Raw genomic sequence first — 26,156 nt, forward strand, 5'->3', positions numbered from 1 at the left:
GTTAAAGACAACTATTAGAGAGCTGAAAAAACGAAATGCACGTTATTGGTGCAGTCTGAGTTAAGACGTGTTCTTTTCACGTTGGTATAAACACTGTTTTACCTGGCCAACCATTGTTTTCTGTTATGTATACTATGTACAAATAAGTACCTGTATTGCAGCTAAAATGCATGATACAATGTTAGGTAGTTCCCCTCTGTAATAATAACCAAGGAGAAAAGCATGTGTAGTACAAAAGTTAAAGACAACTACTAGAGAGATGAAAACACTAAATGCATGTTACTTGTGCAGTTTGAGTTAAGACATGTTCTTTTAATTTTGGTATAAACACTGTATTATCCGGCCATGCACTCTCCCTTTGGTGGACAGTGGAAAGGACATCCCTGTGCTGGACAGTGGGTATGATGTCCCTGTGGTTGACACTGTGGAAGATGTCCCTGTAGTGGACAGTAAGGAGGACATCCCTGAGTGTACAGTGTGGAGGACTTCCATGTTGATGACAGTGAGAAGCACATCCCTGTGGTGGACATCAGGGAAGACATCTCTGTGGTGGACAGTGGGGAGGATATCCCTGTGGTGAACTGTGGGGAGGATATCCTTGTGGTGGACAGTGGGGAGGATATCCCTGTGGTGGACTGTGGGGAGGATGTTTTTATGGTGGGGATGTTTTATGGTTTTGTGGTGGACAGTGGGGAGGATATCCCTGTGGTGGACAATGGGGAGGAAGTTTCTATGATGAACAGTGAGGAGGACATCCCATTGGTAAGCAGTGGGGAGGATATCATTGTGGTGAACAGTGAGGTGGGTGTCCCTTAGGTAAACAGTGTGTAGGACTTCCCTCTGTTGCACAGTGAGGAGGAAATCCCTGTGATGGACAGTGGGGTGGGTGTCTCTTTGGTGGACAGTGGGGAGAATTTCAGTGTGGTTGGCAGTGAAAAGGACGTCCATTTGGTGGAAAATAAAGGGGACATCCCTGTGGTAGACAGTGCAGAGGACCACTCTTTTGTCAACAGTGAGGAGGATGTCCCAGTGTTGGACACTGGGGAGGACATCTCTGTGGTGGACATTGGGGAGAATGTCCCTCTGTTGGACAGTGGGGAGGATGTCCCTGTGATGGACAGTAGAAAGGACATTCCATGGGGGATGGTAGTGAGGACAACTCTGCGGAGGACAGAGAGGAGGACGTACCTTTGGTGGAAAGAGAGGAAGTCATCACTGTGGTGGAAAGTGGGGAGGACGTCCCTGCGGTGGACAATGGGGAGGATTTCAGTGGGGTGGACTGTGGAGAGGACATCCTTGGGGTGGACAGTGGAAAGAAAATGCCTGTGGTGTACAGGCAGATGTCTCTTTGGTGGACAATAATAAGGATGTCCCTGTACTGGAGAGTTGGGAGGGTGTCCCTGCTTTAAAAGGTGGAGAGGACTTCTATGTTGTGGACACTGAGGAGGATATCCTTGTGGTGGACAGTAGTGAGGACATCTCTGTGGTGGACAGAGAGGAAGATGCACCTGTGGTGGACAGTGGGGAAGATATTTTTGTGGTGGACAGTTCGGAGGATGTCCCTAAGTTTGACAGTGAGGAGGACTTCCCATTGGTGGACAGTGGGGAGGACATCTTTGTGGTGGACAGTGTGGAGGACATCTCTGTGGTACACAGGAGGGCATCCCTTTAATGGACAGTAGGGAGAATGTCCCTCTTTTAGACAGTGGGGAGATCTTCACTGTGATAGACAGTGGGAATGAAGTCACTGTGGTGGAAAGTGGCAAGGATGTCCCTGTGGTAGACAGTGAGGAGGACGGGACTGTGGTAGACAGTGTGAAAAATGTCCCTGTGCTGGACAGTTTCAAGTTTGTCCCAGTGGTGGACAATGTGGAGGACATCTCCCTTGTGGACAGTGGTGAGGATATCCCTGTTGTGTACAGGAGAATGTCCCTGTGGTGTACAGTGGAGAGGATGTTTCTGTAGTGGACAGTGGGAAGGAAGTCCTTGTGGTGGACAGTGGTGTGGATGTCCTTGTGGTGAACAGTGGTAAGGACATCCTTGTGGTATAGAAGAGGACATTCCGGAGGTGGAGAGAGGGGGAAACATCACTATGGTGTACAATGGCATGGATGTCTGTGTGGTGGATGGTGGGAAGTACATAGCTGTGGTGCACAGTGGAGAAGACATCCCTATGGTGGACAGTGAGAAGGATGTCCATGTGATGGACATTAGGGAGGACATCTCTATTGTGGACAGTGGGAAGGACATCCCTATGGTGTACAGGAGAACGACACTGTGGTGAACAGTGTGGAGAATGTCCTTGTGGTGGTCAGTGGAGAGGTCACCCCTGTGGTATACAGTGGGGAGGATGTCCCTGTGGTACACAGGAGCACTTCACTGTAGAGGGGAGTGTGAAGATTGTCTCTGTTTTTTACAGTTTGGAGGACAACCCTTTTGAGGACAGTGTGGAGGACATAGTTGTTGTGGACAGTGTGGAGGATGTCCCTGTGGTGAACATTGGGGAGGAATTTTCTCTGGTGGACAGTGGGGAGGACATCACTGTGGTGCACAGGAGAAAGCCCCTCTGGTGGACAGTGAGGAAGATGTCAGTGTGGTGGACAGTTGAGAGGACATCTCTTTTGTGGACAGTGTGGAGGACATCCAGTGGTGGTCAATGGGGAGGATGCCATTGGAAGGAAAGATGAAAAGACATCTTTGTGGTGGAATGTGGCAAGGATGACTTCGTTATTGCCAGTGGGGAAGACATATCTGTGGTGGATAGTGAGGAGGATGTACCTGTGGTTTACTGTGGGGAGGACATCTGTGGGGGAAAATGAAGAGGATGTTGTGGTGCTGCAAAGGAGTACATCCCTGTGGTGGACAGTCAGAAGAATGTCCTTGTGTTGGACAGTGGGAAGGACGTCTTTGTGGTGGACAGTGGAAAAAACATCTCTGTACTGGACAGTGTGGAGGAAGTTCATGTGGTGCTCAGTTTTGAGGATGCCCCTTCAAAGGACATTGGTGAGGAAGTCCCTTTGGTACATAGGAGGACGTCCCTGTGTTGGAAAGTGTGGATGACATTCCTGTGGTGGACAGTGAGAAGAACGTCCTTGTGGTGGACAGTGGGGAGGACATCCTTGTGGTGTACAGTGGAGCAAACGTCCTTGTGGTGGACAGTAAGGAGAACTTCACTGTGGTTGACACTGAGGAGTAAATACATATTGTAGACACTGTGGATGATGTCTCTATTGTTGACAGAGTTAAAATCACTGTGGTAGACAGGAGGACATTCCTGTGGTGGACATTTGGGAGGTTGTCCCAATGTTGTAAAGGAGGACATCTCTGTGTTGGACAGTGCATAGTAAGTTTGTGTGGTGGACAGTGAAGAGAACATTCCTGTTGTGGACAGTGGGGAGGACGTCCCTGTGGTGGACAGTGAGAAGGATGTCCTTGTGGTGGACAGTCAAAAAACGTCATTGTGGTGGAGTCTGGGGAGGACATCTCTGTGGTGGACAGAGGGATGAACATCCTTGTGGTGCACAGGAGGACATCTCTGTGGTGTACAGTGGTGAGGACATCTCTGTAGTGGACAGTAAGAAGGACATCACTGTATTGGACAGTGGGGAGGAGGTTTCTGTGGTGGACAGTGGGAAGAACAGGCCTGTGGTGGAAAGTGGGCAGGACGTTTCTAAGGTGAACAGTGAGGAGGAATTCCCTGTGATGGACAGTGAGGAGTATGTTTCTGTGGAGGACATTGGGGAGGAGGTCCCTGTGGTGGTCAGTGTTCAGGATGCCCCATTGGAGAACAGTGCTGAGGAAATCCCTGTGGTACATAGGAGGATGTCCCTGTAGAGGTCAGTGGGGATGACGTCCCTGTGGTGGACAGTGGGGAGAACTTCCCTGTTATACACATTGTGGAGGACATTTCTGTGGTAGACAGTGGGGAGGATGTCCCTGTGGTGGACAGTGGGAAGGACAAGCCTGTGGTGAACAGTGAGAAGGACGTCCCTTTGGTAAACAGTGGTGAGGATATTCCTGTGGTGGACAGTGAGTTGGATGTCTATTAGTTAAACAGTGTGAAGCACTTCCCTCTTGTGTACTTTGAGGAGGATGTCCCTGCGGTGGACAGTGGGGAGGATTTCCCTGTTGTGGACAGTGAGGATGACATTCTTGTTGGGGACAGTAGAAAGTATATCCCTGTGGTGGAGAGGACGTTCCTGTGCTGCACAGTGGGGATTATTTCAGTGGTGTGGACAGAGTGGAGGATATCATTGTTGTGGAAAGTGGGGAAGATATTCCTGTGGTGCACAGGAGGATGACCTTGCGGTGGACAATATACAGGATGCCACTTTTGTGGACAGTGTGGAGGACATCACTGTGGTGGACAGTGAGAATGACATCCCTGTGTTGGACAGTAGGGATTATGTCACTGTGGTAGACAGTTGGGTGGATGTCTCTGTGGTGGACAGTGAAGAGGATGTCCATGTGGTAGACAGTGGAAAGGATGTCCCCATGGTGGACACTGGTGAGGACATCTCTGTGTTGGACAATGAGGAAGAAGTATTTGTGGTGGAAAGTGGGGAGGATGTAAATGTGGTGGAAAGTGGGGAGGACATTCTAAAGCTTAACAGTGGGCAGGACATTCCTGTGGAGGACAGTGGTGAGAATGTCCCTGTGGTGTACAATGGAAAGGACATCCCTTTGATAGACAATGGGAAGGAAATCAGTGTGGTGGACAGTGGGGAGGATGTCCTTGTGGTGCACAGGAGTATGTCCCTGTGGTTGACAGTGGGGAGGATTTCAGTGGGGGTGGAGAGTGAGGATGTCCCTGGCATTGACAGTGGGGAGGATGTCCCTGTGGTGGACAGTGAGGAGGACATCATTGTGGTGAACAGTGTAAAGGACATTCCTGTGGTGGACTGTGGGGAGGATGTCCCTGTGGTTGATAGTGAGGATGACTTCAGTGGTGTAGACATTGGGGAGGTCATTTTTGTGGTGGACATTGGGGAGGATGTTCATGTGGTGGACAATAAGAAGGATGTCCCTTTGGTGGACAGTGCAGAGGATATCTCTGTGGTGGACAGTGAGGAGGACATCCCTGTAGTAAATAGTAAGGAGGATGCCACTGTGGTAGACTGTGGGGAAGATATTCATGTGGTTGGTATTAGAAAGGAGGTATCTGTGGTAGACAGTGGTGAGGACATCTCTGTGGTAGAGTATGAGGAGGATGTACCTGTGGTGGACTGTGGGAAGGACATACCTGTGTTGGACAGAGGAAAGGAGGTCCCTAAGGTGGACAGTGATGTAGATATCTCTGTTATAATAAAGAGGACGCCCCAGATGTAGACAGTGGCTAGAATATCCCTGTAGTGGTAAGTGGGGATTACATCCCTGTGGTGGACAGTGGGAAGGTCGTCCCTGTGGAGGACAGTGGGAAGGATGTGCCTGTGCTGAACAGTGAGGAGGATGGTCCTGTGGTAGTCTTTGAGGAGGATGTCCCTTTGGTGGAGGACGTCCCTGTGGTGGACAGTGGGGAGAATTTCACTGTGGTGGACATTGTGGAGGACATCCTTCTGTTGGACAGTGGGGAGGACATTTCTGTGGTGGACAGTGAGGAGGATGTCCCTGTGGTGAATAGTGGGGAGGGCATTCCTGTGGTGGACTGTGGGGAGGACATCTCTGTGGTGGACAATGGGAAGGACGTCTCTGTGGCACAGAGGAGGACGTCTCTATGGTGGACAGTTTGAAGGATGTTTCTGTGGTGGAAATTAAGGAGGAAGTACCTGTATAAATCCAGAAGGAGAAAATGATGTGTACAACATGAGTTAAAGACAACTATTAGAGAGCTAAAAACACTAAATGCACAATACTTGTGCAGTTTGAGTTAAGACCTGTGATTTTGCTTTTGGTATAAAAACTACATTAGCAAGCCATACATTGTCCTTTGTTTTATATACTATGTACAAATAAGTACCTGTATGGCAGCTAAAACCCATGATACAATGTAAGGCAGTTCCCGTCTGTAAGACTACCCAAAGAGAAAAGCATGTGTACTACCTGAGTTAAACACAACTATTAGAGAGCTGAAAATACCAACTGCATGCTACTTGTGCAGTTTGAGTTAAGACATGTTCTTTTCATTTTGGTGTAAACACTGTAGTAGCTGGCCAAGCATTATGCTCTGTTTTGTATACTATGTACAAATAAGTAACTGTATTCCAGCTAAAAACATGATACAATGTAAGGCAGTTCCTGTCTGTAAGAATACTGAAGGAGAAAAGTATGTGTAGTACATGAGTTAAAGATAACTATTATAGAGCTGAAAACACTAAATGCACATTACTTGTGCAGTTTGAGTTAAGACATGTTATTTTGATCTTGGTATAATCACTGTAGCAGTCATCCAAGAATTGGGCTTTGTTTTGTATGCTATGTACAAATAAGTACATGAATAGCAGTTAAAATGCATGATACAAGGTAAGGCAGTAGCTGTCTGTATAAATACCCATGGAAAAAAGCATGTGTACTACCTGAGTTAAAGGCAACTATTAGAGAGATGAAAACACTAAATGCACAATACTTGTGCAGTTTGAGTTAAGACATGTTATTTTGATTTTGGTATAAACAGTATATTAGCTGGTCATGCATTATTCTTTGTTATGTATACTATGTACAAATAAGTACCTGTATTGTAGCTAAAACACATGATACAATGTAAGACAGTTCCCTTCCATAAAAATACTCAAAGAGAAAAGCATGTGTACCACCTGAGTTAAAGACAACTATTAGAGAGCTGAAATCACTAAATATACATTACTTGTACAGTTTCAGTTAAGACATGTTCTTATGATTTTGGTATAAACACTGTAGTAGCCAGCCAAGCATTGTGATTTTTTTGTATACTATGTACAAATAAGTACCTGTATTGCAGCTAAAACACATGATGCATTGAAAGGCAGTACATGTCTGTATAAATACAAAAAAAGAAAAGCATATGTATTACCCGAGTTAAAGGCAACTATTAGAGAGCTGAAAACACTAAATCCACATTACTTGTGTAATTTGAGTTGAGACGTGCTCTTTTATTTTGGTATAAACACTGTATTAGCTGGCCATGCATTGTCCCTTTGGTGAACAGTGGAAAGGATATTCCTGTGGTAGACAGTAGGTATGACATCCCTGTGATAGACAGGGGGAGGATGTCCTTGTGCTGGACACTGGGCAGGACATCCCTGTGGTGGACTGTTAGGTGGACATCCCTGAGTTAACAGTAAGAAAGACGTCCCTGAGCAGACAGAGAGGAATAAATACATGTTGAGAACAGTGAGGAGGTGGTGGACAGTGACAAGAACTTCCCTGTGGTGGACAGTGGGGAGGAATTCCCAGTGGTGGACACTTGGAAGGACATGCCTGTGGTGGACTCTGTGGAGGACCTCTCTGTAGTGGACAGTGGGGAAGACGTCTCTGTTGTGGACACTGGAAAGGATGTTCCTGTAATGCACAGTGGTGAGGACATCCCTGTTGTGTGGAAGGAGGATCTCCCTGTGGGGCACAGTGGGAAGGATATCAATGTGGTTAACACTAGGGAGAACATCTCTGTTGTGGACAGTGGGAAAGAAGTTTCTGTGGTGGACAGTGGGGAGGACATTCCTTTGGTGCACAGGAGGATGACACTGTGGTTGACAGTGTGGAGGATATCAATGGGGTGGAGAGTGGGAGGATGTCCCTGTGGTGAACAGTTGGGAGGATTTTTCTGTGGTGGACTGTGGGGAGAAAGACACTGTGGTGCACAGTATTAAGTCCTTGTGTTGGAGAGTGGGGAAGACTTCACTGTGGTGGACAGTGGGGCAGATATCTCTTTGGTTGACAGTATGGAGGACATCCCTGTGGTGGTCATTTGGGAGGACACCTCTTTGGAGGAAATTGGGGAGGACATCTCTGTGGTACACAGGAGGATATCTTTGTGGTGGACAGTGGCAAGGACGTCTTTGTGGTGGACTGTTTAAAAACTGTTTCTGTGGTGGAAAGTGAGGAGGACATACCTGTATAAACACCTAAGGAGAAAAGCATGTACTACATGAGTTAAAGACAACTATTAGAGAGCGAAAACACTAAATGCAAGTTACTTGTGTAGTTTGAGTTGAGACATGTTCTTTTGATTTTGTTACAAAGAGTGTATTAGCCAGCCATGCATTGTTTTTTGTTATGTATACTATGTACAAATAAGTACATATTTGTATTGTAGCTAAAATGCATGATACAATGTAAGGCAGTTCTTATCTGTAAAAATACTCAAGGAGAAAAGTATGTGTACTACGTGAGTTAAAAACAACAAATAAAGAGCTGAAAACGCAAAATGCACGTTACTTGTGCAGTTTGAGTTAAGACATGTTCTTTTCATTTTGGTATAAACACTGTATTAGCCAGCCATGCATTATCCCTTTTGTGGACAGTGGGAAGAACATTCCTCTGGTGGACAGTGTGTATGGCATCCCTGTGGAAGACACTGGGGAGAATGTCCTTGTGGTGGACATTGGGGAGGACATCCCTCTCTTGGACAGTAAGGTGGACATCCCTCAGTGTACAGTATAGAGGATGTCCCTGAGTGGAGAGTGGAAGTCTTCCATGTTGAGGGCAGTGAGGATGTCCCTGTGGTGGACAGTGGGGAGGACTTCTCTCTTTTGGACAATGAGAAGGACATCCTTGTGGTTTACAGTGGAAAGGACATCCCTGGGGTGGACAGTTGGGAGGAAGTGCCTGTTGTGAACAGTGGGAAGGATTTCAGTGGAGTGGACAGTGTAGAGGACATCCTTGTGGTGGACAGTGGAGAGGATGTTCCTGTGGTGCACAGGAGCACGACCCTGTGGTGAACAATAAAGAAGATGTTTCTTTTGTGGGCAGTGGGGAGTATGTCTCTGTGGTGGACATTTGGGAGGATGTTCCTGTGGTGAACAGTGGAAAGTACTTGCCTAGGGTGGACAGTGGTTAGGACATCTCTGTGGGGGACCATGAGGAAGCCTTACCTGTGGGGAACAGTGAGGAGGCCTTACCTGTGGTGGACAGTGGAAAGGATGTACCTGTGGTGGACAGTGCCAAGGACATCCCTAAGATGGATAGTAGGGAGGAATTCCCTGTGGTATACACGGAAGGATGTCCTTGTGGCGCACAGAAGGACATCGCAGTGGTGGACTGTGGTGAGGATTTCAGTAAGGTAGACAGTGAGAAGGATGTCCCTGTGTGATGGACAGTGGGGAGGACTTTTCTCTGGTAGAGAGTTAGGAGGAAATCCCTGTGGTGCACTGTAGGGAGGACATCTCTGTATTGGACAGTGGGGAGGATTTCAGTGGGGTGGACCGTGGGTAGGACGTCCCGTTGTTGAACAATTGGGAGGACGTTTCTGTTGTGCAAAGGAGGACATCCCTGTGTTGGACAATAAGGAGGTCCTCCCTGTTGTGGACAGTGTTGAGGACATCTCTGTGGTGGAAGTAAAAAAGGACGTCCCTGTGGTGGACAGTGGGGAGCAGGTTCCTGTGATGGACCATGGAGAAGACGTCCCTGTGGTTGACAGTGAGAAGGACTTCCCTGTGGTGGAAAATGGTGAGGACATCTTTTGTTGGACAGTGGCAGGAATTTCTTGTGTTGGACAGTGAGGAGGACTTCCTTGTGGTTGACAGTGAGGAGGACATATGTAAGGTGGGCTGTGGGGAGGCTTCTTTGGGGTGGACAGTAGAGAGCATGTCCCTATGATGGAGAGTGGGAAAGACATCTCTGTGGTGGACATTGAGGAGGACATGCCTGTGGTGGACAGTGGGAAAGATGTCCCTGTGGTGGACAGTGAGAAGGATGTGCTTGTGGTAGACACTGGAGAGGACATCTCTGTGGTGGAAAGTGAGGAGGATGTCACTGTGATGTACAGAAGGATGACATTGTGTTGGACAGTGTGGAGGACGTTTCTGTGGTTTACAGTGAGGAAGATGTCTTTGTGTTAAACAGTTTGGAGGATATATTTTTCTTGGACATTGATGAGAATTTCCTTGTTGTGGTCAGTGGGAAGGACATCCCTGTGGTGGACAGTGGGAAGGATGTCCCTGTGGTGGACAGTGGGGAGGATTTCACTGTGGTCGACACTGGGGAGGATGTGCCTGTGGTAGACAGTGGAGAGAGGACATCTCTGTGGTGGATAGTGTGGAGGATGTCCCTATGATGTACAGAAGGATGACATTGTGTTGGACAGTGTGGAGGACATTTCTGTCTTGGACAGTGAGGAAGATGTCTCAGTGTTAAACAGTTTGGAGGATATCTTTTTCTTGAACTTGATGAGAACTTCCTTGTTGTGGTCAGTGGGAAGGACATCACTGTGGTGGACAGTTGGGAGGACGTTTCTGTGGGGCACAGTGAGGAGGATGTCCCTTTGATGGACAGTAGGTAAGATGTTCCTGTGTTGGACACTGAGGAGATCGTATTTGTGGTGAATATGAGGATGACACTGTGGTGGACAGTGGAAAGGATGTCCCCGTGGTGGACTGTGAACATTCCTGTGGTGGTCAATGCAAAGGACACCACTGTGATGGACAGTGGGGAGAACGGTTCTTTGGTGCACAGTGGAGAGGACATATCTGTGGTTGACAGTAGGGAGGACGTACCTGTGCTGGACAGTGGGGAGGACATATGTGTTCTGGACAGTGGGGAGGATGCCCCCATTGTTGAAAGTGGAAAGGACAGCTGTGGGGGACAGTGGGGAGAAAGTTGCTGTGGGGCACAGGAGGATGTCCCTGTGGTGGACCATGGGGAGCACGTCCCAGTGGTGGACAGTGGAAAGGATGTCCTTGTGGTGGACAGTGGGTAAGACGTCCTAGTGGTGGACTGTGGGAGAACTTCCCTGTTGTTGAAAGTGAGGAGGACGTAAGTATGTTGGACAGTGGGGAGGATGTCTTTGTTGTGGACAATACGGATATGTCCCTGTGGTGGACAGTGGGAAGGACATCCCTGTGGTTGACTGTGGGTAGTCCTTCCCTGTGGTTGACAGTGAAGAGTACATCCCTGAGGTAAACAGTTGGGAGGCTGTCCCTGTTTTGGACAGTGGAATGAACCTCCTTGTGTTGGACATTGGGAGGATTTCACTGTAGTGGAGAGTGGGAAGGACGTCCTTGTGGAAAGTGGAGAGGATATTCCTATGGTGCAAAGGAGAATCACACTATGGTGGACAGTGGGAGGACGTCCATGTTGTGCACACCAGGATGTCCCTGTGGTACACAGTGGAGAAGATGTCCCAGAGGTGGACAATGGGAAGTATGTCCCTGTGGTTGACAGTGGGGAAAACATCCCTGTGGTGGACAGTGGGGTGGACATACCTGTGGTGGACTGTGGGGAAGATGTCCCTGTTTTGAACAGTTTGAAGGACATATTTGTCTTGGACAGTGAGGAGGACTTCCTTGTGGTCAGGTAGGAGAATGCCCCTGTGGTGGACAGTGAGCAGTACATCCTTGTTGTAAATAGGAGGATGAAACTGTGGTGGACAGTGGGGAGGACATCCCTGTGGTGGACAATGGGAGGACATTTCTGGGGTGGTCAATGGAGAGGATGCCACTGTGATGGACAGTAGGGAGGATATTTCTTTGGTACACAGTGGAGAGGACATTTCTGTGGTGGACCAAGGGGAGGATGTCCTTGTGGTGGACAGTGGGGAGGAAGTCCTTGTGGTGGACAGTGAGGAGGACATCTTTGTGGTGGACTGTGGAGAGGAATTCCTTGCAGTTGACAGTGAGGATGTCCCTGTGGTGGACAGTGGAAAGAACCTCCCTGTGTTGGACACTAAGAGGATTTCACTGTAGTGGACAGTGGGAATGACGTCCTTGTGGAAAGTGGAAAGGACGTTCCTATGGTGCAAAGGAAGATGATCCTGTGGTGGACAGTGTGAAGGATGTCCCTGTGGTGGAGAGTGCGGAGGACATCTCTGTGTTGAGCAGTGTTGAGGATGTCCATTTTGTGCACATGAGGATGTCCTTGTGGTGGACAGTGGGGAGGATGTCCCTGTGGTAGACAATGGAAAGTAGTTCCCTGTGGTTGACAGTGAGAAAAACATCCTTGTGGTGGACAGTGGTTGGACGTCTCTGTGTTAAATGATGGGAAGAAGGTACCTGTGGTGGACAGTGGGGAGGACATCCCTGTTGTGGAAAGTGGGAAGGATGTCCCTGTGGTGGATATTGGTGAGAACATCTCTGTTGGGGACAGTGGGGAGGACATCCCTGTGGTGAACAGTGGGGAGGAAGTCCCTGTGGTGCACACGAGGATGACGCTGTGGCAAACATCCCTGTTGTGTGGAAGGAGGATGTCCCTGTGGTACACACTGTTGAGGACATCTGTGTTTTGCACAGGAGGATGTCCCTGTGGGGCACAGTGGGGAGAATGTCATTGTGGTGGACAGTGGAGAGGACATCCCTTTGGTTGACAGTAGTGAATACATCCCAAGGAAGTTCTCATCAATGTCCAAGGAAAGGAAGTCCCTGTGATGGACAGCAGGAAGAACATCCCTGTGGTGGACAGTGGGAAGGATGTTCCTTTGGTGGACAGTTTGGAGGATGTGCCTGTGGTGGACAGTGGAAATGACGTCCCATTGGTGGACAGTTAGGAAAACATCCCTGTGGTGGACAGTGGGGAGGACGTCACTGTGGTGGACAGTGGGAAAGATGTCCCTGTGCTGGACAGTTAGAAAAATGTCCCTATGGTAGACAGTGGGGAGGAGGTCCCTGTGGTGTACAGTGGGGAGGATGATTCTGTGGTGGACAGTGGGGTTTACCACCATGTGGTGGACAGTGTAAATGATGTCATTTTGGTGGACAGTGGGAAAGACTTTCCTTTTGTGGACAGTGGGGAGGACCTCCCTCTGGTAGAGTTTGGGGAGGACGTCCCTGTAATGGACAGTGGGGAAGACAACAATGTGGCGGACAGTGGGATGGATGTCTCAGTTGTAGACAGTGGGGAGGAAGTTACAGTTGTGGACACTGGGAAGCACATCCTTGTGGTGGACTGTGGGGAGGACCTGCCTCTGGTGGATAGTGTGGAGGATGTCCCTCTAATGGACAGTGGGAAGGACATCCATGTGGTGGACAGTGTAGAGGATGTTTCTGTGGTGGACCGTGAGGAGGACCACTTAGTTGTAGAAAGTGGGCACGACGTTCCTGTGGTGGACAGTGGGGAGGACATCCCTGTTGTGGACAGTGGGTAGTATGTCACTCTGGTGGACAGTGTGGAAGACATATCTGTGGTAGAAAGTGGTAAGGACATCACACTGGTGGACAGCAGGGAGGACCTCACCGTGGTGGACAGTTGGAAGGATGTTTCTGTGGTGGACATTGGGGATGACCAACATTTGGTGGACAGTGGGAAAGAACATCTTTTTTTAGACAGTGGGATAGACGTCCCTTTGGTGGTCAGTGGGGAGGATGTTTTTGTGGTGGACATTGGTAAGGACGTCCCTGTGTTGGACTGTGGGGAGGATATTTCTCTGGTGGACAGTAAAAAGGAAGTCCCTGAGTGGACAGTGGGGAGGACATCATTTTTTTTGGACAGTGTGGGGAGGATGTGCCTCTGTTGGACAGTTGAGAGGACATGCCTTTTGCGGACAGAAGGTTTCTTTGGTGGACAGGGGGAGGACGTCCCTGAGGAGGACAGTGGGGAGGACCTACCTCTGGTGGACAGTGTGGAGTGCATCCCTGTGATGGACAGTGGGGAGGAGGTCCCTGTGGTGGACAGTGGGAAGGACATCTCTGTGGTGGACTGTTGGGCCTTGGACGAGGTAATTCCATTTAACCTGTTACCTTCAATCATGTAGGACAGGTAGAGGGTGTGACTAACAAGTCTCCACCTCCAGAAATTTAAATATTAATGAATTATCAAAAGGCCAGGGGCGTAGCTAATTAAGTTATTCCCTCCCCTTTCTCCCTTCCCTATAAGATTGGTCTCCCCTGGCTTTTGGCAAGGGAAAGCGTGTACAACCCACGTCCATTCACCATGCCATGAACAATAAAAGCTTTGGAAAACCGGACTCCACATCGCATGGTCTCTCCGCCAGATTCCCAGCCTTTGGAACCCTAGAGCCTTGCCGATAGAGCTGCCGGCCCGCTTGCTGACAGCCGCGTGAATGTGGGACCTTCTGGGCGGGATGGGAAGCCCGCCGCCGAGACCCGCTGCCGAGACCCGCCGCCGGACTCCCTCCCCCTGCCCGCGAGATTTCTTCCCCACAGTGGACAGTGAAGAAGACAGTTCTGTGGTGGACAGTAAAAAGGATGTCTTTGTGGTGGACAGTGGATAGGACTTTCCTGTGGTGGACAGTGGGAAAGATGTCCCTGTGGTGGACAGTGGGGAAGTCATTCCTGTGGTGGACAATGGGGAGAACATCCCTGTGGAGGAGAGTGAGGAGGACATCACTGTGGCAGATAGTGGGTAGGAAGTCGCTATGGTGGACAGTAGGGAGGATGTTTCTGTTATGGACAGTGGACAGGACGTTTCTGTGGTGGACAGCTGGGAGGATATCTCTGTGGAGGATAGTGGGAAAGACGTTGCTTTTGTGGAATGTGATAAGGATGTTTCTGTGGTGGACAGTAAAAAGGACGTCCCTATGGTGGACAGTGAAGTGAACCTTCCTGTGCTGGACAGTGTGAAGTATGTCCCTGTGGTGGACAGTGGTAAGGACTTCCCTGTGGTGGACACTTGGAAGGACATGCCTGTGGTGGACTCCAGGGAGGACCTCTCTGTAGTGGACAGTGGGGAAGATGTCTCTGTTTTGGACACTGGAAAGGATGTTCCTGTAATGCACAGCGGTAAGGACATCCCTGTTGTGCGGAAAGAGGATCTCCCTGTGGGGCACAGTAGGGAGGATGTCCCTGTGGTGAATCGTGGGAAGGACATCACTGTGCTGGACATTGGTGAGGATGACCCTGTGGTGGACAGTGGTAAGAATGCCCTTGTAGTACACAAAAGGGTGTCCCTGGGGTGAACAGTGTGAAGGACATCCCTTTGGTGGACAGTGGCAAAGATGTCCCTGTGGTGGACAGTGTGATAGACGTGCCTGTAGAGAAAATTGGAAAGGACATCACTGTGGTGGACTGTGGGGAGGATCTCCCTGTGGTTTACGGTGGGAAGGATGTTTCTGTGGTAGACAGTGGAGAGGACGTTGCTGTTGTGGACAGTGGGAAGGATGTACATTTGGTGGACAGTGAGAAAGATGTCAATGTGGTGAACAGTGAGAAGGACATCCCTGTGGTGGACAGTGTAAAGGACATCCTTTTGGTGGACAGTAGTGAATACATCCCTGTGTAGGACAGTGAGGAGGACCTCACTCTGGTAGACAGTGTGGAGGATGTCCTTGTGGTGGACAATTGGGAAAAGGTCCCTGTGGTGGACAGTGGAAAGGACGTCTCTGTGGTGGACAGTGGGAAGAATGTCCCTGTGGTGGACAGTGAGAAAGACGTCCCTGTTGTGGACAATGGGAAGGACATCCATGTTGTCCAAAAAGGTGAGGACATCCCTTATTTTAACAGTGGGGAGGACATCTCTGTGGTTGACAGTGGGGAAAATGTTTCTGTGGTGGACAGTGGGGAGGACCACACTCTGGTGGACAGTGGTTAGGATGTTATTGTGGTGGACAGTGGGGAGGACATTCCTGTGGTGGACTTGGGTAGGACGTCCCTGTGGTGGACATCATTGAAGACGTTTCTGTTGTGGAAAGTAAAAGGACATCCCTGTGGTGGACAGTGGTGAGGACCTTCCTGTGGTGGATAGCGGGAAAGACATTTCTGTTGTGGACAGTGAGAAGGACATCAATGTTTTAGACAGTGGGAAGAATATTCCTGTGATGGACAGTGAGGATTACCTACTTGTGGTGGACAGTAGGAAGGAAATCTCTGTGGTGTACAGTGGAGAGGACCTTCCTGTGGTAGACATTGGGAAGGAAGACCCTGTGATGGACAGTGGGGACAATGTCCCTTTGGTGGACAGTTTGGAGGATGTGCCTGTGGTGGACAGTGGAAATGACGTCCATTTTGTGGACTGTGGGAAGGACGTCCCTGTCATGGACAGTTAAGTAAACGTCCCTGTGGTGGACAGTGGGGAGGAGGTTCCTGTGGTGGACAGTGGTGAGGAGGTTTCTGTGGTGTACAGTGTAAAGGAGGATTCTGTGGTGGTCAGTGGGGTTTACCACCCTGTGGTGAACACCGAAAAGGACATCCCTTTCCTGGACAGTGGGGAAGACATTCCTTTTGTGGACAGTGGGGAGGACCTCCCTTTGGTAGAGTTTGGGGAGGACATCCCTGTAATGGACAGTAAGGAGGACATCACTGTGGTGGACAGTGGGATGGATGTCTCAGTTGTAGAGAGGGGGGAGGAAGTTACAGTTGTGGACACTGGGAAGGACATCCCCATGATGGACTGTGGGAAGGACCTGCCTCTAGTGGACAGTGTGGAGGATGTCCCTCTAATGGACAGAGGGAAGGACATCCATGTGGTGGACAGTGGGGAGGACATCCTTCTGGTGGAAGTTGTGGAAGACCTCCCTATGGTAAACAGTGGGTAGGACATCCCAGTGGTGGACAGTGGGACAGACATTCCTGTGGTGGACAGAGGGGAGGAAGTCTCTGTGGTGAAGAGTGGGAAAGATATCCCTCTAGTGGACAGTGATTAGGACGTTTCTGTGGTGGACAGTTGAAAGGATGTCACTGTGGTTGACAGTGGAGAGGACCTCCCTGTGGTGGACAGTTTGAAGGATGTAACTGTGGTAGACAGTGGTTAGGGTGTCCCTCTTGTGGACAGTGGGAAGGATGTCCCTGTAGTGGACAGTGGGAGGATGTCATTGTGGTGGACAGTTTGGTGGATGTCCTTTTGGTGGACAGTAGGAAGGACATCATTTTGTTGGACAATGGGAAGGAGGTCCCTGTGGTGGACAGTGGGAAGTATGTCTCTTTAGTAGACAGTAGGAAAGATGTCCCTATGGTGGACAGTGAAAAGGACATCCTTGCGGTCAACCGCAGGGAGGACCTCTCTGTGGTACACAGTGGAGAGGATGTCCCTGTTTTAGACAGTGGAAAGGATATCCTTGTAGAGCACAGTGGTGAGGACTTCGTGTTGTGCACAGGAGGATGTCCCTGTGGTACACATTGGTGAGGATGTCCCTGTTGTGCACAGGAGGATTTCCCTGTGGTGCACAGTGTGGAGGATGTCCCTGTGATGAATAGTGGGAAAGACATCACTGTGGTTTACATTGGTGTAGATGTATAGAGGTAAGGACTTCCTAGTGGTACACAGGAGGACACTCCTGTGGTGAACAGTGATTAGGACCTTCCTCTGGTGAACAATGGGTAGGAAATCCCTGTGGTAAACAGTGGGAAGGATGTGCATTTGGTGAACAGTGGGAAGGATTTAACTGTGGTGGAAATTTTGAGGAGGTCCTTGTTAAGGAAAGTGGAGAGGATCTTTCTGTGGTGGACAGTGGGGAGGACATCGCTATGGTGAACAGTAGTGACAATGTACCTGTTGTGGACAGTAATGAGGACATTTCTGTGGTGCACAGGACAATGTCCCTTTGGTCGACCTTGTAAAGTATGTCTCTGTAGTGGAGAGTGCATAGTACATCTCTGGGGTGAACAGGTGTGAGGACGTCCCTGGTGTGCACAGAAGGATGTTCCTGTGATGCACAGCAGTAAGGGTTTTCCTGTTTTGAACAGGAGGATGTCCCTGTGGTGCACAGTGGGGAGGATGGCCCTGTGGTGGAAAATGGGAAATATGTCCCTGTGGTGTTCAGTTGGGAGGACATACCTGTGGTGGACAGTGTGAAGGACGTCCCTTTGGTGGACAGTAGAAAGGCCATCTATGTGGTGGACAGTGGGGAGGACATCCCTCTGGTGGAATGTGGGGAAGACCTCCCAGTGGTAGACAGTGGGAAAGACATCCCTGGGTTGACAGTGGGTGGGACATTTCTTTGGTTGACAGCAGAGAGGAAGTCTCTGTGCTGGACAGTGAGAAAGATATCACTCTGGTCCACAGTGATGAGGATGTTTCTGTTGTGGACAGTTGAAAGTACGTCACTTGGTGGACAGTGGAGAGGGCCTTCCTCTGGTGGACAGTGGAAAGGAAGACCCAGTTGTGGACAGTGGGGAGGACGTCCCTGTGGTGGAAAGTGGAGAGGACCTCCCTGTGGTGGACTGTGATAAGGAAGTTTCTGTGGTGGACAGTAATGAGGACATAACTGTTGTACACAGAAGGATGTCCCTGTGGTGCACAGTGGGGAGGATGTCCTTGTGGTGAACAGTGAGAAGGACATCAATGTGCTGGACATTGGTGAGGATGACCCTATGGTGGACAGTGGTAAAAATGTCCATGTGGTGGACAGTGGGTAGAAACTCTCTCTGGTGGACAGTGGGAAGGACGTCCCTGTGGTGGACAGTGGGAGGGACGTCCCTGTGGTGAACTGTAGGGAGGACATTATTGTGGTGGACCGTTTGCAGGACATCACTGTGGATGACAGTGTGAAGGATGTCTCTTTTGTGGACATTGGTAAGGATGTCCCTGTGGTGGACTGTGGGGAGGACATTTCTGTGGTGGACAGTGGGAAGAACATCCCTGTTGTGGACAGTGGAAAGGATGGACCTGTGATCCACAGTGGTGAGGATGTCCTTGTTGTACACAGAAGGATGTTCCTGTGGTTCACAGTCGGTAGGATGTCCATGTGGTGAACAGTGGGAAGGACATCATTGTGCTGGACATTGGTGAGGATGACCCTGTGGTGGACAGTGAAAAGGAACTCCCTGTGGTGGACAGTAGAAAGGACATCCCTCTGGAGGACAGTGGAAAGGACATCCCTGTGCTGAACAGTAGGGAGGATGTTTCTGTGGTTGACAGTGGGGAGGACGTCACTGTGGTTGGCAGCTAGTGATGATGTCCCTGTTATGGACAGTGGTGAAGATGTTTCTGTGGTGCACAGGAGAACATCCCTTTGGTGGACCATGAAAAGTATGTCCCTGTAGTGGAGAGTGCATAGGACATCTCTGGGGTGGACAGTGGTGAGGATATCCCTGGTGTGCACAGGAGGATGTTCCTGTGGTACACAGTGGTAAGGATGTCCCTGTTTTGCACAGAAGGATGTCCCTGTGGTGGGAAGATGTCCATGTGGTGAACAGTGGGAAGGATGTCCCTTTGGTGGACAGTGGGGAGGATGTCCCTGTGGTTGACACTGGGCGAACATCCCTCTTGTGGAAAGTGGGAAGTAAGTACCTTTGGTAGACATTGAAGAGGATGTCCCTGTGGTGGACAGAGGGGAGGACCTCACTCTAGTGAACAGTGGGGAGGATGTCCCTGTGGTAGACGGTAGATAGATCATCCCTTTGGTGGACAGTTGGAAGGACGTCCCTTTGGTGATCAGTGGGGAGGACGTCTTCATGCTGGACAGTGGGGAGGAACTCCCTCTGGTGGACAGTAAGAAGGATGACCTTGTGGGGGACAGTGGGGAGGAAATCCCTATGGTGAACAGTAGGGAGGATGTTTCTGTGGTGGAGAGTGGGAAGGATGTCCCTGTGGTGAACAGTAGGAAGGACGTTTCTGTGGTGGACAGTGGGAAGGACATCCTTATGGTGGACAGTGAAAAGGGCATCCCTGTCGTGAACAGTGGAAAGAATGTCCCTGTGGTCCACAGTAGTGAGGACGTCCCTGTTGTACACAGAAGGATGTCCCTATGGTGTACAGTGGGAAGGATGTCCCTGTGGTGAACAGTGAGAAGGATGTCACGTCCTGGACATTGGTGAGGATGACCCTGTGGTGGAGAGTGGTAAAAATATCCCTGTGGTGGACAGTGGGAAGAAACTCCCTCTGGTGGACAGTGGGGAGTATGTCCCTGTGGTGCACATTGGGAAGGATGTCCCTTAGTTGGACAGAGGAATGGACGTCCATGGGGTGGACATTGGGAGGACATCCCTGTGGTGGACAGTGGGAAAAAAGTCCATGTGGTGGGTAGTGGGGAGGAAGTTTCTGTTGTGGGGAGTGGGAAAGACATCCCTGTGGTGGACAGTGATTAGGACGTTTCTGTGGTGGACAGTTGAAAGAATGTCCCTATGTTTGACAGTGGAGAAGACCTTTCTGTGGTAGACAGTGGGAAGGATGTTTCAGTGGTGGACAGTGGGAAGAAAGTCACTGTGGTGTAGAGTGTTTCGGACGTCCCTATTTTGGACAGTGGGAAAGACGTCCCTGTAGTGGACATTGGAAGGTATGTCCCTGTCCTGGACAATGTGGTGAATGTCCCTGTGGAGGACAGTGGGAAAAACGTCCCTTTGATGGACAGTGGGAAGGACGTCACTTTGGTGGACAGTGGGGAGGATATCTTTGTGGTGGACAGTTTGGGGGACATCACCATGGTTGACAGTGTGAAGGATGTCCCTTTGGTGGCAGTGGTAAGGATGTCCCTATGGTGGACAGTGGGGAGGATGTTTCTGTGGTGAACAGTGAGAAGGACATCACTGTGCTGGACATTGATGAGGATGACCCTGTGGTGGACAAGGTAAAAGTGTCCCTGTGGTGAACAGTGGGGAAAAACTCACTCTGTTGGACAGAGTGGAGGACGTCCTTGTGGTGGACAGTGGGGAGGATATCCCTGTTGTGAACAGTGGGAAGGATGTCCCTGTTGTGGACAGTTGGGAGGATGTTCCTGTGGTGGATATTGGCAAGGATGTCAGTGTGCTGGAAATTGGTGAGGATGACCCTGTTGTGGTCAGTGGGAAAGACATTTCTGTGGTGGAAAGTTGAAAGAACATCCCTGTGGTCGACAGTGGAGAGGACCTTCCTGTGGTGGACAGTGTGAAGGAAGTCCCCAGTGGTGGACAGTGGGAAGGATGTCACTGTGGTGGAGAGTGTTTAGGAATATCCTGTTGTGAACAGTGGGAAGGACTTTCCTGTGGTGGACATTGGGGAGGATATCTCTGTGCTGGACAGTTTGACAGATGTCACTGTGGTGGACAGTGGGAAGGTCATCTTTTTGGTGAACAGTGGGAAGGATGTCCCTGTTGTGGACAGAGGAATGGACGTCCATGTGGTGGACATTGGGAGGACACCCCTGTGGTGGACAGTGGGAAAAATATCCATGTGGTGGACAGTGTGGAAGAAGTCTCTGTGGTGCACAATGGAAAAGACATCCCTGTGGTGGACAGTGATTAGGAAGTTTCTGTGGTGGACAGTTGAAAGAACGTTTCTGTGATCAACAATGGAGAGGACCTTCCTGTGGTGGAAAGTGGAAAGGAAGTCCCAGTGGCAGACAGTGGGAAGGATGTCACTGTGGTGAAGAGTGGTTCGGATGTCTCTTTTGTGGATAGTGGGAAGGACATCCCTGTGGTGGACATTGGGTAGATTGTCCTTTTGGTGGACAGTGGGAAGGATGTTCCTTTAGTGGACAGTGGGGAGGAAGTACTTGTGGTGGTCAGTGGGGAGTAACTCTCTCTGGTGGACAGTGGGAAGGATGTTTCTGTGGTGAATAGTGGGAAGGACGTCCCCATGGTGAACAGTAAGAAGGATGTTTCTGTGATGGACAGTGGGAAGGACATCCCTGTGGTGAACAATAGGGAGGACGTTTCTGTGGTGGACAGTGGGAAGGACGTAGTTGTGGTGGACAGTGAAAAGGATGTCCCTGTAGTGCAAAGTGAAAAGGATGTCCCTGTGGTTCACAGTGGGTAGGGGTCCCTGTTGTACAAAGAAGGATGTCCCTGTTCTGCACAGTAGAGAGGATGTCCTTGAGGTGAACAGTGAGAAGAACGTCACTTTGCTGGATATTGGTGAGAACGACCCTGTGATGGACATGGTAAAAATTTCCCTGTGGTAAACAGTGAGGAGGAACTCCCTCTGGTGGACAAAGTGGAGTACGTCCTTTAGGTGGACAGTGGGGAGGACATCCTTGTTGTGATCATTGGGAAGGATGTCCCTGTTGTAGACAGTTGATAGGATGTCCCTGTGGTGGACATTGGGAAGGATGTCAGTGTGCTGGAAATTGGTGAGGATGACTCTGTGGTGGACAGTGAGAAAGACATCCCTGTGGTGGAAAGTTATTAGGACATTTCTGTGGTGGACAGATGAAAGAACGTCCCTGTGGTCGAAAGTAGAGAGGACCTTCCTGTGGTGGACAGTGTGAAGGAAGTCCCAGTGGTGGACAGTGGGAAGGACGTCACTGTGGTGGAGAGTGTTTAGGATGATCTTGTTGTGGACCATGGGAAGTACGTTCCTGTGGTGGACATTAAGGAGGATATCCCTGTGCTGGACAGTTTGGCGGATGTCCCTGTGGTGGACAGTGGGAAGGTCATCCCTGTGGTGGACAGTGGGAAAGATGTTTCTGGGGTGGAAAGTGGTAAGGATGTCACTTTGGTGGACAATGGGAAGGATGTCACTATGGTGGACAGTGAAAATAGCGTCCCTGTTTTGGGCAGTGGGGAGGATGTCCCTGTGGTTGACAGTGGGTAGGACGTTCCTGTGGTGGAGAGTGGGTAGGACTTCTCTGTGATGGACATGGTCAGGATGTTCCTGTTGTAGACAGTGGGGAGGATTTTGCTGTTGTGGACAGTGTGAAGGACTTCCCTGTGGTGGACAGTGGGGACTATGTCCCTGTGGTGAACAGTTGCATGGATGACCCTGTAATGGACAGTTGGAAGGACTCCCTTTGGTGAACACAGGGAAGGACATCACTGTGGTAGACAGTGGAGAGGACATTTTTGTTGTGGACTGTGGGAAGGACGTCACTGTGTTGGTCAGTGGGAAGGACATCCCTTTGGTGGACAGTATAAACTACATCCCTGTGGTGGAAGGTGGGAAGACCTCCCTGTGGTAGACAGTGGGTAGGACATCCCTGTGGTGGATAGTGGGAGACATCCCTGTGGTGGACAGTGATGAGCACATTTCTGTGGTGGACAGTTGAAAGGATGTCACTGTGGTGGACAGTGAAGAGGACCTTCCTGTGGTGGACAGTTCCAGTGGTGGACATTGAGGAGGGTGTCCCTGTGGTTGACAGTGGAGAAGACCTCCCCGTGGTGGACAGTAGGAAGGACATCACTGTGGTAGACAATAGTTTGGACATCCCTGTTGTGGACAGTGGGAAGGATGTCCCTGTGGTGGAAAGTGGGGAGGATGTCCTTGTAGTGGGCAGTTTGCTGGGTGTTCCTGTGGTGGACAGTGGGAAGTACATCTCTTTGGATGACAGTGGGAAGGTTGTCCCTATGGTGGACATTGGAAAGGACGTCCCTGTGGTGGACAGCGGCAAGGATGTTCCTGTAGTGGACTGTGGGGAGGACCTCATTATGGTTGACAGTAGGTAGGATGTCCCTGTAGTAGACAGTGGGTAGGACCTCTTTTTGGTGGACAGTGGAAAGGAAGTCTCTTTGGTGGACAGTGGGGAGGATGTCCCTGTTGTGGACAGTAGGAAAGACATCTCTATGGTGGAGAGTAGTAAGGACGTCTCTGTGGTGCACAGGAGAATGTCTTTTTGGTGGACCATGGGAAGTATGTCCCCATAGTGGAGAGTGCATAGGACATCTCTGCAGTGGACAGTGGTGAGGACGTCCCTGGTGTGCACAGAAGAATGTTCCTGTGGGACACAGCAGTAAGGATGTCCCTGGTTTGCACAGGAGGATGTCCCTTTGGTGCACAGTGTGAAGGATGTCCCTGTGGTGAACAGTGGGAAGGATGTCCCTTGGTGGACTGTTGGGAGGATGTCCCTGTGGTTGACATTTGGGAGAACGTCCCTCTTGTGGGCAATGGGAAGTACATCCCTGTGGTGGACAGTGGGGAGGATGGCCGTGTGGTACATAGTTGCAAAGATATCCCTGTGGTGGACAGTGGCAAGGACCTCCCTTTGGTGTACAGTGGGAAGGATGTCCTGTTGGTGGACAGTTGATAGGACGTTTCCGTAGTGGACAATGGGGAGGACCTCCCTGTGGTAGACAGTGGTTAGGAAGTCCCTTTGGTGGACAGTGAAAAGGATGTCCCTTTTTTGGAGAGTGGGGAGGAGGTTTCTGTAGTAGACTGGGGAAGGACGTTGTGTGGTTGAAAGCAAGAAGGATCTCTCTTGGGAGGACAGTGGGAAAGGCATCCCTGTGGTGGACAGTGGTGAGATGTTTCTGTGGTAGAGAGTAAAAAGGAAGTCCTTGTGGTGCACAGTGGAGAGGACCTTCTGTGGTGGACAGTGGGAAGGAAGAATCTGTGGTGGAGAGTGGATAGGATATTTCTGTGTTGGACAGTGGATAGGACCTCCCTGAGGTGGACCATGGGAAGGACATTCCTGTGGTGCACAGCGGGGAGTACTTCTCTGCGGTGGAAAATGGAAAGGACATTTCTGTGTTGGACAATGGTAAGGATGTCCCTGTGTTGCACAGTGGGGAAAATGTCTCTGTGGTGAAGGGTGGGAAGGATATCACTGTTCTTGACATTGGTGTGGATGACCTTGTGGTGGACAGGGGTAACCACATCCTTGTGATATACAGGAGGATGTCCTTGGGGTGGACAGAATGGAGCACCTCCCTCTGTTGGACAGTGGGGAGGATGTCCCTGTGGTCGATAGTGGGTAGATCATCCCTTTGGATGACAGTTGGAAGGATGCCCCTTTGGTGTACATTGGGGAGAATGTCCTCGTGGTGGACAGATGGGAGGAACTTCCTATGGTAGACAGTGTGAAGGACGTCCCTGTGGTTGACAGCAGAGAGCACATCCCTGTGTTGAACAGTGAGAAGGACGTCTCTTTTGTGGACAGTTGGGAGGATGTTCCTGTGGTGGACAGTGGGCAGTATGTCCCTGTGGTGGAAAGATTTGAGGACGTCTTTGTGGTTGAAATTGGGAAGGAATTCCCTTTGGTGAACAGTGAAAAGGACATCCTTGTGGTGAACAATCAGGAGGAACTCTCTGTGGTGGAAAGTGTAAGGATGTTTCTGTGATCCAGTGGTGAGCACATCCTTGTTGAACAGAGAAGGATGTCCCTGTGGTGAACAGTGGGAAGGATATCACTGTGTTGGACATTGCTGAGGACGACACTGTGATGGACAGTGGTAAAAACATCCCTGTGGTGGACAGTGGAAAAATGTACCTGTGGTGGACAGCGGGGAAGAAGTCTCTGTGGTAAACAGTAGGAAAGGCATCCCTGTGGTGGACAGTGATGAGGACATTTCTGTGGGGGACAGTGGAAAGAACGTTCCTGTGGTGGACAGTGGAGAGGATCTTCCTGTGGTTGACAGTGGGAAGTCCCAGTGGTGGACAGTGGGTAAAATGTCACTGTGGTGGTCTGTGGTTAGGATGTCCCTATTTTGGACAGTGGGAAGGACGTCCATGTGGTGGACAGTGGTGAGGACTTCCCTGTTGTGCACAGAAGGATTTCCCTGTGGTGCACAGTGGGGAGGATGTCCCTGTGGTACACAGTGGGGAGGATGTCACTGTGGTGGACAGTTTGGACCACGTCCCTGTGGTGGACAGTGGGAAGGATTTCACTTTTGTGGACAGTGGGAAAGACGTCCCTGTCATGGACAGAGGGTAGGATGTCCCTGTGGTATACAGTAGGGAGAACTTCGCTTTTGTGAACAATGGGAAGGATGTCCCTGTGGTGGACAGTAGGTAGGACCTATCTGTGGTGGACAGTTGGATCCACGTCCCTTTGGTAAACAGTTGGGAGGATGTCCCTGTGGTGGACAGTTGAAAGGACATCACTGTGGTGGACAGTGGGAAGAAAGTCCCTTTAATGGACAGTGGGAAGGATGTTTGTGTGATGTACAGAGGTGAGGACGTCCCTGTAGTGGACACTTGGGATTACCTCCCTGAGGTAGACAGTAGATAGGACGTCAATGTGGTGGAGTGTGGGGAGGACGTCCCTGTTTTAAACAGTGGGAAGGACATTTCTGTCATGGACATTGGAAAGGAAGTCCCTGTGGTTGACAGTGGGGAGGAACTCTCTGTGGTGGACAGTGGGAAAGACGTCCCTGTGATGGACCCTGATGAGGACGTTTCTGTCATGGACATTGGAAAGGAGGTCCCTGAGGTGGACAGTGAAGCAGAGCTTCCTCTTGAGGACAGTGGGAAGAATGTCTCTGTGTTGGACAGTAGGGAGGCTGTTTCTGTGGTGGACAGTGGAGAGGACTTCTCTGTGGTGGACAGTGAAAAGGACATCCCTGTGGTGGACA

The sequence above is a fragment of the Arvicanthis niloticus genome, chromosome 1 (assembly GCF_011762505.2).
Source record: "Arvicanthis niloticus isolate mArvNil1 chromosome 1, mArvNil1.pat.X, whole genome shotgun sequence".
Taxonomy (NCBI): domain Eukaryota; kingdom Metazoa; phylum Chordata; class Mammalia; order Rodentia; family Muridae; genus Arvicanthis; species Arvicanthis niloticus.